Source organism: Pseudorca crassidens, chromosome 3 (genome assembly GCF_039906515.1).
Source record: "Pseudorca crassidens isolate mPseCra1 chromosome 3, mPseCra1.hap1, whole genome shotgun sequence".
Lineage (NCBI taxonomy): Eukaryota > Metazoa > Chordata > Mammalia > Artiodactyla > Delphinidae > Pseudorca > Pseudorca crassidens.
Genome location: NC_090298.1, coordinates 144,159,733 through 144,171,951, shown reverse-complemented (window position 1 = coordinate 144,171,951; position 12,219 = coordinate 144,159,733). Strand labels below are relative to the sequence as shown.

The 12,219-nt window shown below is 51.2% G+C and overlaps 1 long non-coding RNA gene across 8 annotated transcripts in view; it reads left to right on the top strand.

Annotated features, from left to right (window-relative positions):
* The window catches only part of LOC137222095 (uncharacterized), a 192,913-nt gene that overhangs the window by 17,592 nt on the left and 163,102 nt on the right, over nucleotides 1–12,219 (top strand). The window contains exon 3 of one of the 8 annotated variants that reach the window (XR_010942321.1): nucleotides 9,830–9,970. The exons of the other annotated variants lie outside the window; for them this stretch is intronic. This is a non-coding gene — a long non-coding RNA (uncharacterized lncRNA). Of the gene's footprint in view, nucleotides 1–9,829; nucleotides 9,971–12,219 lie in introns of those variants that run through there. 8 annotated transcript variants of the gene reach the window in all.

Below are 12,219 nucleotides of genomic sequence, written 5' to 3'. Positions count from 1 at the left end.
AAGCAACAGGCAGTATTTGTCACCAGTGATAAAATTCAAGCTGTTCAGTGAAAATTAGAAGTTTGGAAAACTTTATCTGCCACTCTGAGCTTGACATCTTCTCGTGAAACAGTCTCTGATGAGAACTATGGTGATACTAATGAATTGGAATTTTTTTTTTTTTTTGGGGGGGTACGCGGGCCTCTCACTGTTGTGGCCTCTCCCGTTGCGGAGCACAGGCTCCGGACGCGCAGGCTCAGTGGCCATGGCTCACGGGCCCAGCCGCTCCGCGGCATGTGGGATCTTCCCGGACCGGGGCACGAACCCGTGTCCCCTGCATCGGCAGGTGGACTCTCAACCACTGCGCCACCAGGGAAGCCCCAAGACCAAAGATTTTTGAGAGATGCTGCCTCATGGCCTGGCACATAGTAGGTGTTCATTAAATAGGTGTGGAGGCCAGGCCTTTGGGGGTGGTGGCAGGCCAGGCCGCCTGGTCCCCATGTCACTCTGTTTCTCTGTTCTTTGAAGGACAGTGTCTAGACTGCCTGGTCCTCCCTCCTGTGACTCTAAGCAGGAGCTGGACGTGGTGACCTGGGAGCTCCCTCAAACCAAGTTCTGCTGCCCAGTTTATGCTAAGTAGGATTACCCATGAGCCCTCACATCCACATCCCAACTCGCCTCTGCAGACTGCAGGTTCTAATTCCATTTGCTTTCGGCCTTTATCGCTGGGTTTAGGCCAGATTGGGAAGCCTGCAGAGTTGCTGAGACAGTAATTTGCAACTAAATGTAAGACATGTTAGGGGTCAGGCCTGAGGCAGATGTAGGCTATTTTTAAAGATGGGCCACTTAAGAAGAGTAAAGGTGGACCACTTAGCACTAGGGCCTTCCTCGGCCTGGCTTGGGATATTGCCTTCTGCAGGAGGGGAAATGCTGATTCCGCTCTCCTTGCTCAAAGGCAGGAAGAGGTGGGGGAGCGGTGACTGTTCCCTGACACCCAGCCATCCAATCTCCTCTCTCCTTTTCTCCTTCTCTGGGCTGCTCCCCGTGGGCCTGAAAGAGCGCATCTTCCCCAGTGGCCTGAGCAGCTGCCTGTCATCAGAGTCAAGGCCACGATCCACTTGATGGGATCAAGTGGATCCCAATGGGGCCTGGGAACAAAGCTAATTAGCTAATGTACTAAGATATATAAATAAAGAAATCCAGCCATCTCCAAGATTGGCTTGTGGAGGTTGAGGTGACCCTGGGGCTTCCGTGCCGCCAGGGCCCTTGGAGAAGATCGGATGCACCCGTGCTCCCTTTGCTTGGGTCTTCTTGGGGTGGGACCGCTGGGGAGACAGGGCTGGTTGCAACGCTGGTTGGGGACAAATGCTTTTGGACGGCGTCTTAGGTGGAGTTTCTCAGGCAACAGACTCTGAGAGAGAGGGGCTTTGGGGGAGCAGGCTTGGGAACCACACCTGTGAGGGAGGGAGTGGAGCGAGGCTAGCCAGAGAAGGTGGGCTGGGGTGCAGCTGCAACAGAGGCCTCAGCCCATCCCCCGGGGAGCTTTGGTGGCCCCGCAGAGTTGTTCTGAATTGAATCAAGGGGTTTCAGTTTTGTTCCCCCATGATGGTCAGTCCCTGCTTGCCGGCTGCCCCCGGGGGGAATGACTAGAACCGACATCCACGCAGTTCTCTGTGGTCTAGTGCAGTTCCCAGTGAAGGACTCAGTGAGGGCCACCAGCAGCCGCCAGCGCTGGAAGCCAGAGGGACGAGTGCCTGGGTCCTGATGGGCCACCTGGGCAGTGTACCATGGCACGGCCCACAGAGGCAATCGGAGGCCATTTGAGGATGGCAGGGAGCTGGAAACAGCAAGTTTCATTTAAAAATAAGCATTGCTTCAAAGGAACCACAGAAGATACTCAATGCATATCTGTTGAATGGCTGGATGAAAGAATGAATCGAAAAATGAAATTGTATATGGGAATCCAACATGTACAAAGGATAAGGACTGCTCTTGGGCAGGTATTTAACCTTTCTGTGCTTCCAATTTCTCATCCATAAAATGGGACTAGTAATGGCACCATCGTCATCAATGTTTTTGAGAGGATGAAGTAACTTAGTATGTGTAAATGCTTAGAACAGTGCCTGGTGCATGATAAAAGCTATATAAATGTTCAGTCTGATGGTGGTTGTTACTACATCGCGAGGGTTGTGGTTACTGCTGTTATGCAAGGTGCTCACCCATCGCGGCAGGCCCCAGGTACAGCCATGGAGCTCGAGGTCTCCAACGAGCATAGTTACAAACCAACAGCTGCCGGGAATGGTGGAGACATGTGTATGGTTGGGGTTTGGCTCAGATTTTGGTTAGGACAGAGTTTCCCCAAGTGTTGGGGACACTAGTAGTATCTAGGGTTCCTGTAGTGGGGGACGCAGACAAAGCATCAGAGAGAGCATCTCTCAGCCCTGATTATATCAAGAAGCTCTCAGGCTGGTGCTGGGGTGTCCCTAACGCCTCCCTAACAGTAGCTCTTCTCTCTTTTTAATGACAACGAGAGAGCAGGCTGCAGGCTTAGCAGCTCCCCGAGTTGCAGAACCTGGCTGGGTTTCAGGAACGTTATCTTGTTTTCAGTGTTCTTATTTTTGTGATGATTATCTATCTATAGCAAGTGAAACCTATTTTCCAATTGCTGCGATGAGAGAAAGATTCTTCTTAACATACATTTTATAAAATAGCAATCGGTGAGTTGATTTCAGGAGAAATGTGACATAACTAAGAGCCCAGGTCCCACATGGATATGGCAAGCATGCAAAGGGTTTCCACGAGTAACTGAAGTTTGAGAAGCCCTGGGTTTAAGGAAACAGACAGGAAGTGTGAGGGAGGCAGACTTGGCGGGACTGGAACCTGCTTCCATCGCTTTGCACACAGAGAATGCCCCTGCCTTCTCACCTCTGTGCGGCTTGGATCCACACCTTTCCCATCCTGGCTCCAGGGCCACTTCCTTCACCAGATTTTCCCTGGTTCCATCCCAGGTGACAGTTACCTCTCTCCCTGCTCTATCCCCATAGCACCTAGGAGGCAGTGAGGCTCTTCTGTTCTGTTAGACTAGTGCACCCCCAATTCCGGTCATTTGCAGTGAGCACAGCACAGAGCATGCAGCAGGTGCTCAATGAATGTTCACTCTGAATCTGCATCTTACTCAACCATGGCCAGATGATAAGCATGTGCACTGCTCCAGGTAAATGGAACCCATGGCAAAGTACAGCTGCCCGTTGCATGGGCATCCTGTGGTTGAAGACTTTGCAGTGATTGCACGTAGCTCAAGCTGAACTCGGTGGGAAGTGGGCCTCAGGGCTGGGCGGTGAAGGCCAGAGGTGGGCAGCCACTATCCCTGTTTCTGTGAGGTGCCGCGGGCAGCTAAGGGCCATGGGAGTTCATCAGAACTGATGTCTGTGGCAGCTCTTGTCCTGTCCCCAGGAGCCATCTGCTCTTATCAGAGCCACTCATCCTCCTTCCCCCTCCTCAGGACACTGCCGTGTCCTCCTCCCATCGTAGATGACTGGTGCTCTGCCCTGGTGGTGGTAGCTGCTCATTAGGAGGGGACAGGAGCTCCCTTCTCTCAACGCCATGATTACCTTTCTCCTGTTCCCATCTGGGGAGAGATAGTGTGGCCTGGTAGGAAGCTCCGCAGGGTACCCTGATGCCATGCAGACTGGGTTTTGAACCCTAGCTCCTCCATTGATGGCCTTGTGACCTTGGCCAAGTGACCTCCCTCTTGGAGTCTCAGGTTCTCCATCCTGATCCCTGCCCTCCAGGTTGTACCAACGGGACCAGCATAGTGATGGGTGTGTGGCAAGAGCTCCTGCTTGACAAAGCTTGGGTTCCTTCGCCTGCTGTGCTCCAAGGTTGCAGTGGGGTGGGGGGGTGGCACGGCTTGGGAGGAAAATGCTAAAGGGGAGGTGCCCCTGCCTCCACCCTTTGGCTGCAAATGAAGAGTTTGATTTCCTCTTAAAATGGAAAATCCAGAATTTGTAACCCTCAAATTTTAGTGAACGTAAGCACCATCTGAGGATGCTTGCTAAAATGCAGATTCCTGGGTGCTGCCTCCCGAGAGTCTGGGTGGGGCTGGAGAAGGCACTTTAAATAGTCCCCTCAGGGGTCTACGGCAGGTGGTTCCTGGGAACATCTCCGAGAGCCCTGCCCTAGGTCACAGGGCTGGGCCGTCTAGTCCGGAGGCCACAGCTGGGGGACCACCCCTCGAAACTGAGAGAGTTTTCCATTTCTATTCAGCTTTCTTGTTCTTTGGGAAAGTGTGGAGCATTGGCAATCCTGGGCCTGCCGTTCTACACGACAGGGGGCCAGAGCTGAGTTGCTCCTGCCCCCTTCAAACGGGGCTGCCGTTGCTATTTAAAGTCCTGGCCTTAACTCCGGGGTCATTGGCATCTGCGGCCTCTCGCTGGTCCAGTCCCCTCAACCCACAGACCAGGAAACTGAAGTCCAGAGCGAAAATAGCTCAGGCGTGGAGAGCCAGGTTTGGTGAGGCTGCAGGAAGCAAAGGCCAAGACGGGAACGTGAGGAGAGAGAGTCCTCACGACGTTACTCAACTTCTGGATCCAGCTTGTTTCATGAGTTAAAAGTACCCACCCCGCCTAGGGTCGCCAGATAAAACACAGGTTGGCCAGTTAAATTCGAATTTCAGATAAACAAGGACTCTTTTTTTCTATAAGTATGCTCCATGACATATTTGAGACCTATCTATACTAAAAGTTATCAGTTGTTTATCTGAAATTCAGATTTAACTGAGCATCCTGTATTTCTGTATTTTTGTTTGCTAAATCTGGAACCCCAACCTCACGCCTCTTTTGGGCTGAAGCCAGTCTGGTTGGGTTTCTGAGTCTTACAACTAAAGGGATCCCAGTGGAAGCAGGCAGTTGAGAAATGACTCAACTTGCCTGGCATCACAAGGCCAGCAAGTCACAGTGGCTGGATTGGAACTCAAGTCTGTGACTCAGGAACCTGTGATTACTCCTCCGAGAGGCTGGGGTGTGGTGGAGAACAGATGATCTGGAAGCTCATGTGACAGAACTGGGCTTGAACAGAACATGGGGCAGGGAGGAGGGCGAAGAGAGAAGGAGATAGGGACTTGTACCTTTGCTGACTGACAGATGACAGTAGTTTTTATTATTTGCTAATTCGCTCACTAAATATTTATCAAGTACCTATCAGGGACAAGGCACTGTGCTTGTTTCTCTGATATCTGAAATGGGCTGCTACTATCATTGTTTATCTTTTGCACTGTGCAGGATGGGAGAGCGATGCTCAGTGAGGCCACAGGACTGGGAACTGAGGGAACTGGGGTTTTTCCAGGCCTACTGAGCTCCACGCCCCACCCTGCCAGCCCACATGGAGGCCAGTCTGCTCTGCCACTTGCTGCATGTTCAAACCTGACTCCCCATCCCCTGCCTGGGCAAAGCAATGCAAATTGAAATTGCTAGTAAAGGCTCAGGCGGCACCCGCCCTTGGCAGGTACATCTATTGTGAAATATCTGATGTTTAATCCTGACAGCCTGTGTCCCACACCTGGCCACAGCCCTCCTTGCACACCCCTAGTGTGGGTGCCCAGCTGTGTCTCCTTTCTGGGTTGTGGGATGGAGGCTGCTGGGGGAGGGGGATAGGAGCTCTGGGCCTCAGCAATGCTGGAAGTTGGATCCAGGCCTCTGGTGCCATGGTGACGGTTACTATAGAAACACACGGTCTGCACTCAGCACTCCTACCGGGATCTGTGGGGGGTTTTCATAGACTGGAGTTGATAGAGAGGGGGGACTCAGTAGTGGTTAGAGTCTTCCTTCCACAGTGAGGGCCAGGTCTGTTATTGGGGCTGCCCCACCTGTGTCTCCATCTTCCTCTCCTTCCACTTCCCCTCCCATCCCGTCCCGTTACCCCGAACAGTCTGCGGTCCAAAGGTGGCTTTGGCTGTGGCACTCTCAGCCTGGAGGACCCAGGCTTCTTCCCTTGGCTAATTCCTACTCATCCTCCAAGCCTCGTCCTGATATTCTCTTTCATTCAGCAAATATTTATTGAGTGTCTACCAAGTACAGGACACTGTTCTGGCCACTGGGGACCAAGACAGACAAGGGCCCTGCTCTCATGGAGCTGCCAGTCTCGGTGGAGAAACAGGCATGAAGGAAGCACCCAAGAAAGTGCACAAGAATACATTCTGACGGTGCCATGGAGAGAGCGAGGAGGGCGATGAGGCAGACAGTACGGGGCTGTAGGGATTAGGGGTCAGGGAAGGTGTGTCTAAGGAGTGACATCTGTCCTCTCTGCACCCTCCAGCTATCTCACCTGCATAGTCTGGTCTCTGAATCACAGCACTGATGACGCTATAATGTCACTGCCTGGCTCCCACCCTAAACTGCTTCCTCCTTGAAGGCAGGAGCAAGGTGTCATTTGTCTCTGTGTCCCCAAGTTCTGGTGCATAACAGGGGCTTGATAGAGCACACACACGTACCAGCTGTGACCCAGGGGTCAGACAGTGTCACAGATGGCCTCTCATGTCCTCTTCATGTTGAGTCCAGGACATACGTATAATTTGATTATTTCCTATCACTTTAGAGATAGTGGAACCAAGCTCAGCTAGGTTAGGAAACTAGCTTCACACCCCGCCTAGTCCACAGAAGGCCTGAGAGTCAAACCCAGTCCGCCCTCTCTGTGCTCCTTTTATGTAACGTGGTAACAGCTTTATGGAGATATAATTCACATACCGTACAATCCACCCTTTTATTTTTTTGGCGGTATGCGGGCCTCTCACTATTGTGGCCTCTCCCGTTGCGGAGCACAGGCTCCGGACGCGCAGGCCCAGCGGCCGTGGCTCACGGGCCCAGCCGCTCCGCGGCGTGTGGGATCTTCCCGGACCGGGGCACGAACCCGCGTCCCCTGCGTCGGCAGGCGGACTCTCAACCACTGCACCACCAGGGAAGCCCCAATCCACCCTTTTAAAGCGTAAAATTTAATGGCTTTCAGTGTATTCACAGAGTTGTGAAAACATCAGAACAATCAGTTTTAGAACATTTCAATTGCAGCCCCTCAGATAACCAAATTCCTCCAGCCAGGGCCCCCAACCTGAGCCTCGCGGGAGGACTTGAAGTTCAGAAGTTGGCTGCAGTTGTAAATTTAGAGCTGAGGGGTTCTGCGTGGGATGGCTGCCTCTCTCTTGGCATAGCAATAATGAGCTTTTGCTTGTTGGCATTTTAAGTGTATATGCTTGGCTTCTCTGAATTAAGACACTGATTCTCTACTGAAAATTTCAAAACAACCTACAGACAAATAAGTTGAATTCCAGGAGAGCCTTCAGAAGGCTTTCCTCGCTGGGACATGGCAGGTGCTATCCCTGCAGTGGCTCAGAATGTCCGGAATTCACCAGACTCTGCACTTTTAAAGCCCGAAGCTTTCTGGAAGCCTGACTTTGTGGCATGTGCTGACGTAGAAGGGACTGCAGCCAGGAGGAACCGGGGACTCTTTGAACCCCAGGACCACTCTGCCCCCACTCTTCGTGAAGGGCCCATGGTAACCAGTTTAACCCATATGTCCAGATCACTTAGCCCCAGAACCAGTGAGTGGAGTAGGCAATGGATTTATCCTTTCCTCAGTGCCAGGGGAGGCTCCATTGCCCCAAATTTTCACATCCTTCCCCCCTCCCTCCTTCAACTAACCACAGGTGCCTGAAATTCACCTCTGAAGATGTATTTATTAAACTATTGAATGGGAGCGGTTTAACTTTTTCCCCAGCTTGGTGCACGAAAGAGGTCACGTGTCATTTTACCATGCACACCATAGCCCCCAGTTGCCCTGTTTAGCAGAAGGTTTAGAATCTCTCTCCTGGCTCCATCTCTCCCTCCCTTGGAATCGTGCAAGAGATTCAAGTTCTTCATTGGTCTCCAGGGGTCAGGCTGCAGTCAAAGATGGGTGACGTGAGCTCTGGAGAACCTTACCAGTTCTTGCATCCTTTTCCTCATGGCCAGCTCTGCATTTACTGTCCCTGCTCGATTACAGGAACCAAACCTGGCCAGTTGAAGCAGGAAAGGATTTCTTAAAGGTTGCTTGTTGACTAGCTTCCAGAGTCTTTCCAAGGGCCAGAGACCCAGGCTTGGAGGTCGCTCAGCTAGGAACAACTTCCAAAACCACACGACTCTTCCTCCACTGGGTACAGGCACTGCCACTGGCACCACCAGCACTAGCAGGGCTGGACCCCGCATCTGGGCCTGATGTTGCCACTGGAAACCGGATTCAGCTCGTGGCTGCCATGCTCTCCATACAGTCCCTGCTTCCCTGTGTCATTAGTGCCCACGCTGTCCTGAGAGGGCATGTCTGATAGGAGAAGCCTAGCTCACGGGCCATCTCGCTAGCTACACGGGAGGCTGGGAAGTGAATTTCAGCTTTTGTAGCGGGGGGTGGTCTCTGCCCGCCGGCTAGACTCATGGGGTGGCGAATTCTCCCTCAAATGAGCCACGCAAATGAATGCTCCGTTACCAGTGGCTTCTGTGCAGATTCGTCCATCTCCACCCTGTACCTGTGTTCCATGGGGTTTGAAGAGGGACAGCCATTGGCCCCTCCTTCCCCCTTCCCCCAGGACCATGAGTGTCTGCCTGGCATTTCTATAACTGAGAGGAGCCACACGTGACTGCACAGAATAAAGAAGCCTACTTCAAGGTGACCATAAAACCCACATGGACCCAAGTGGGAGGAGCTGTTCCCCAAAGGAAATCAGGGTACCGTTTCCAAAAGCCGGGATGCTGGGCAGGAAAAACGACACACATTCACCACAGCTGAGGAATCCTGTGGCAAATCAGTTAGGAAACAAAAGTAACACATTAGAGAAGACACAGAGGGGTCTCAGCGAGTACCAGTGTCTTCAGTGGAATGATCTGGAATGTGCATGGCTCTCAGCCTAACACCCTGTTGCCCCCTCAGGATTCCCTTTCCTCTCCTCTTTGTCCTTCAGGGGAGGCCTTTCCCCATTCCACCCTACCTGTTCCGGAGAGGCTGTGAGGCCTTCATATGGGTATCCATCCCTGACAGGCGGTGCGCTCTGGGCTTAGAGGTCGGGCTTTGGCTTTGAGCAGATCTGGGTTCTGCTTGGACTCTGCTCCTTTCTTTTTTTAAAAAAATTTTCGGCCACACTGTGCGGCATGCGGGATCCTAGTTCCCCGACCAGGGATCGAACCCGCGCCTCCTGCAGTGGAAGCACGGAGTCCCAACCATTGGACCGCCAGGGAAGTCCCAGACTCTGCTCCTTTTTTGTAAATTGGGTAGCTTTACCTTTCTCAGCCTCGGTTTCTTCACCTCTAGCATAAATAAAATGATAGTATTTATGTCCTAGGATGGTTTTGAACTTTAAATGAGATTGTTCAAATAAAGTATGTAACAGCGCATGGCACAATAACTTGATAAAAGGCAGTCGTTTAATATTACTGATGGCAGCATAAATAATCATTATTATCATTTAAGAGTTGGGGCAAGTTATTCACCACCTCTGAGCCTCAGTTTCCCCCACAGTAAAGGGTGTGAAAATATGGGTCCCCTATTGCTTGAACCATGTTTAGTGCAGAACAGTGGTCCAGGAAATGTTCATTATTCAGTGACATCATAACGAAGCTTTCCCACAAATGTTTGTGGAATGAGGGTAGGGATTTTTATAAAGGGAGACTGGTGCTTGTAGCCGTTCAGGCAGGGTGAGGTGGAAGGGATGCGCGATTACAGACTCTGTGGGCAAAGCATCTTGGGCCAGAGGGACCCCAGGGGCACTGTGTAAGCCTTGATCAGTTTAGCACTTCCTAGGATTTTGATGTCCTCTTTCCGTTCTTTCACGACTCAGGCATCCAAGGTCACCTCGTTACGGTTCTGTGTGAAGACAGCACCCCAAAGGGGCCATCGATTTGGAACATCTGATCGGCTTTCTGAGTCAGATCTACTAGCTTGTAAAATCCAATAAATGTCAAAGATCTGTCAGGCCCATTAACCTCTGGAGGTCTATTAAAAGACTCTGCTTTCGCTAAGGAGATTCGGTTTCTGTCACACAGACGCCAGGGCGGCCAATTCTAAAACGCTGGAATTTAGGAAGTTAGGAAGGGGGCAGGTTTAAAACGGGATCCCCTGGTCTCTACCAGTTTTGCCTTAAGACTCCACCACCTCTTCCACTGGTACATACAGAGCCTCTGTCAACGTGACCAGCCCTGTGGTAAGTATGTGGGTGGGTGGCCTCCTCCAGGAAACGGTCCAGAACTTCTGTACCTGCCTCCGAGAAAACGAACCCAGTCCTTCCCTTCAAAATAACCCTCCCCCATCTCTGTTTTACCCCTTACAACACTGAAGCATGATTACTTGCTGCCCGTCGGTCCCTTCCATTAGTTTATGAGGGCCTCAAGGGTGGAGTGTTGGTAGGGATCTCTTTGACAAGAAGTGAGGGAAACCCGAACCCAAATTACTTTAGCAGGAAAGGAAATTTGGTTGGCGCGTCTGTCACAAGCCCTCCCCGTACATGACAAGACGGGTGCTGGCCGATCCCATGTGATGGTAGGGCTGCCTGTAGCAGCTGCCGGCATCCTGCGGCCAGCCTAACATTCCTGTGAAAAGGGACTTTCTTTCCCAGTAGAGTCAGCCAATCTGCCACGCTGATTTCCGTTGGCCCGGCCTGAATCCGCCTTCCAATCCCCATGCGTTCCTCTGGCAAAGCACTTAGCATGTTGTGCTGTAATTACTGCTTTGCTTGCCTGTTTCCTACCTGGAACTGTGAGTTCCCTGATGGGTGGAACCAATTCCATCTTCCCAGTGCCTAGGTTAAGGCCTGGCACAGAGTGGGCACTTACTAAATGTGTTATGAATGAAATTAACGTTGTTGACAGTCTTCTGTGTATTAGGCACTGCGAAAGTCTTTTTGGAGGAAATTATGTTTCCAAAGTGGCTGCAAAAATATCCCCTACCTCCCATGCCTCTTTGTGAGGAGAACTGCTATGTCCACACCAGTGGCAGAGCCCATTTGCCCTGGCGTTGAATCCTTTGGGGCTGGCCCTCACACCTGTTATGACCAACAGAATGTGATGGAGGTGACACCGGGTAACTTCTGGGCCTTAAGAGAGCTGTAGCGTCTGTCTTCACCTCTTGCAATATCCCTCACGGCCATTCTATGAGGAAGCACAAGCAGCCATGTGGAGAGGTGCATGGAGGAGAACCAAGATTCCTGGCCAGCAGCTCCAGCTGAGATCCCAGATGGTGGTCAGAGCTAACTACTAGTCATATGGGCAAGGCCATTTTGGGCTTCCCAGCCATCCCTGAGCCTCTGCTGCACCATGTGAAGCAAAAGAACCACTGAATCAATCTACAAAATCGTGAAACATAATAATAATACAATTTTATCCTCACATCAGTCCTATGGAAACAGGCTCAGAGACATTAAGCAGCTTTCCTTCAATCACACAGTCCTTAAACAGTAGGGCATCCGACTTACAGCCAAGATGTGCCCGTGGAAACTAATTTTGCCAGCAATTAATAATGGAAATCGGTAATTGGAAAGCAAATCATTTGGCAACATCACAGGAATGCATCTTAGAGCGAGGCAGTGGATTTGGTTTGATTCTTACTGAGGACTTTAGCATGGTAGCTAGATTTAGCATAGTAGGACATAAGGTAGGGGCTACGTCAGTAGCATAGTGGGAGAGATGTAGGCTGCTGTGCTGTGATAGGGGATGGTGAGGACTGTGGCAAACAGGAGAGGGCATGCCTCATCTAAAAGAGATAGCTGTCATGAAGGCCATGCCTTTTGCTGCTAGGTGTGTAGGTTGGCCCAAGAGCACCAGCTCCTTCAATACTTCAAAAGCACTGAGTATTCAAATCCCTCAATTTTGTCTGAGTCGGGGGGAAGTGGGATGGAGAAGACATTTGCATGCCAGATCTGACCCACAGAAGCCCAGTGTCTGACTTTCTTCCCAAAGAGCCCTGCCAGTTTAGTCTCTAGAGAGAGAAACTTACCCACTGCCTTTGTTCCAACAGAAAAAAAGCAATTTTTTTCACTATAAGCTCTAGAAAGGGTTCCAAAATGTTCCGATTTTTTTTTTTTTCCATAGTTAAGATAATTCACAGGGACCTGCTGGTCCATCTTCCACCTCCCAACTGGCTTTTGCTTCTCTGAGCTCATCTCATCTTGTGAAATGCTGCTGCTTCCCAGGGAAGGCCAGCCAGGGAAACTCCTTGTTGAGAGGCAGGCAGCTC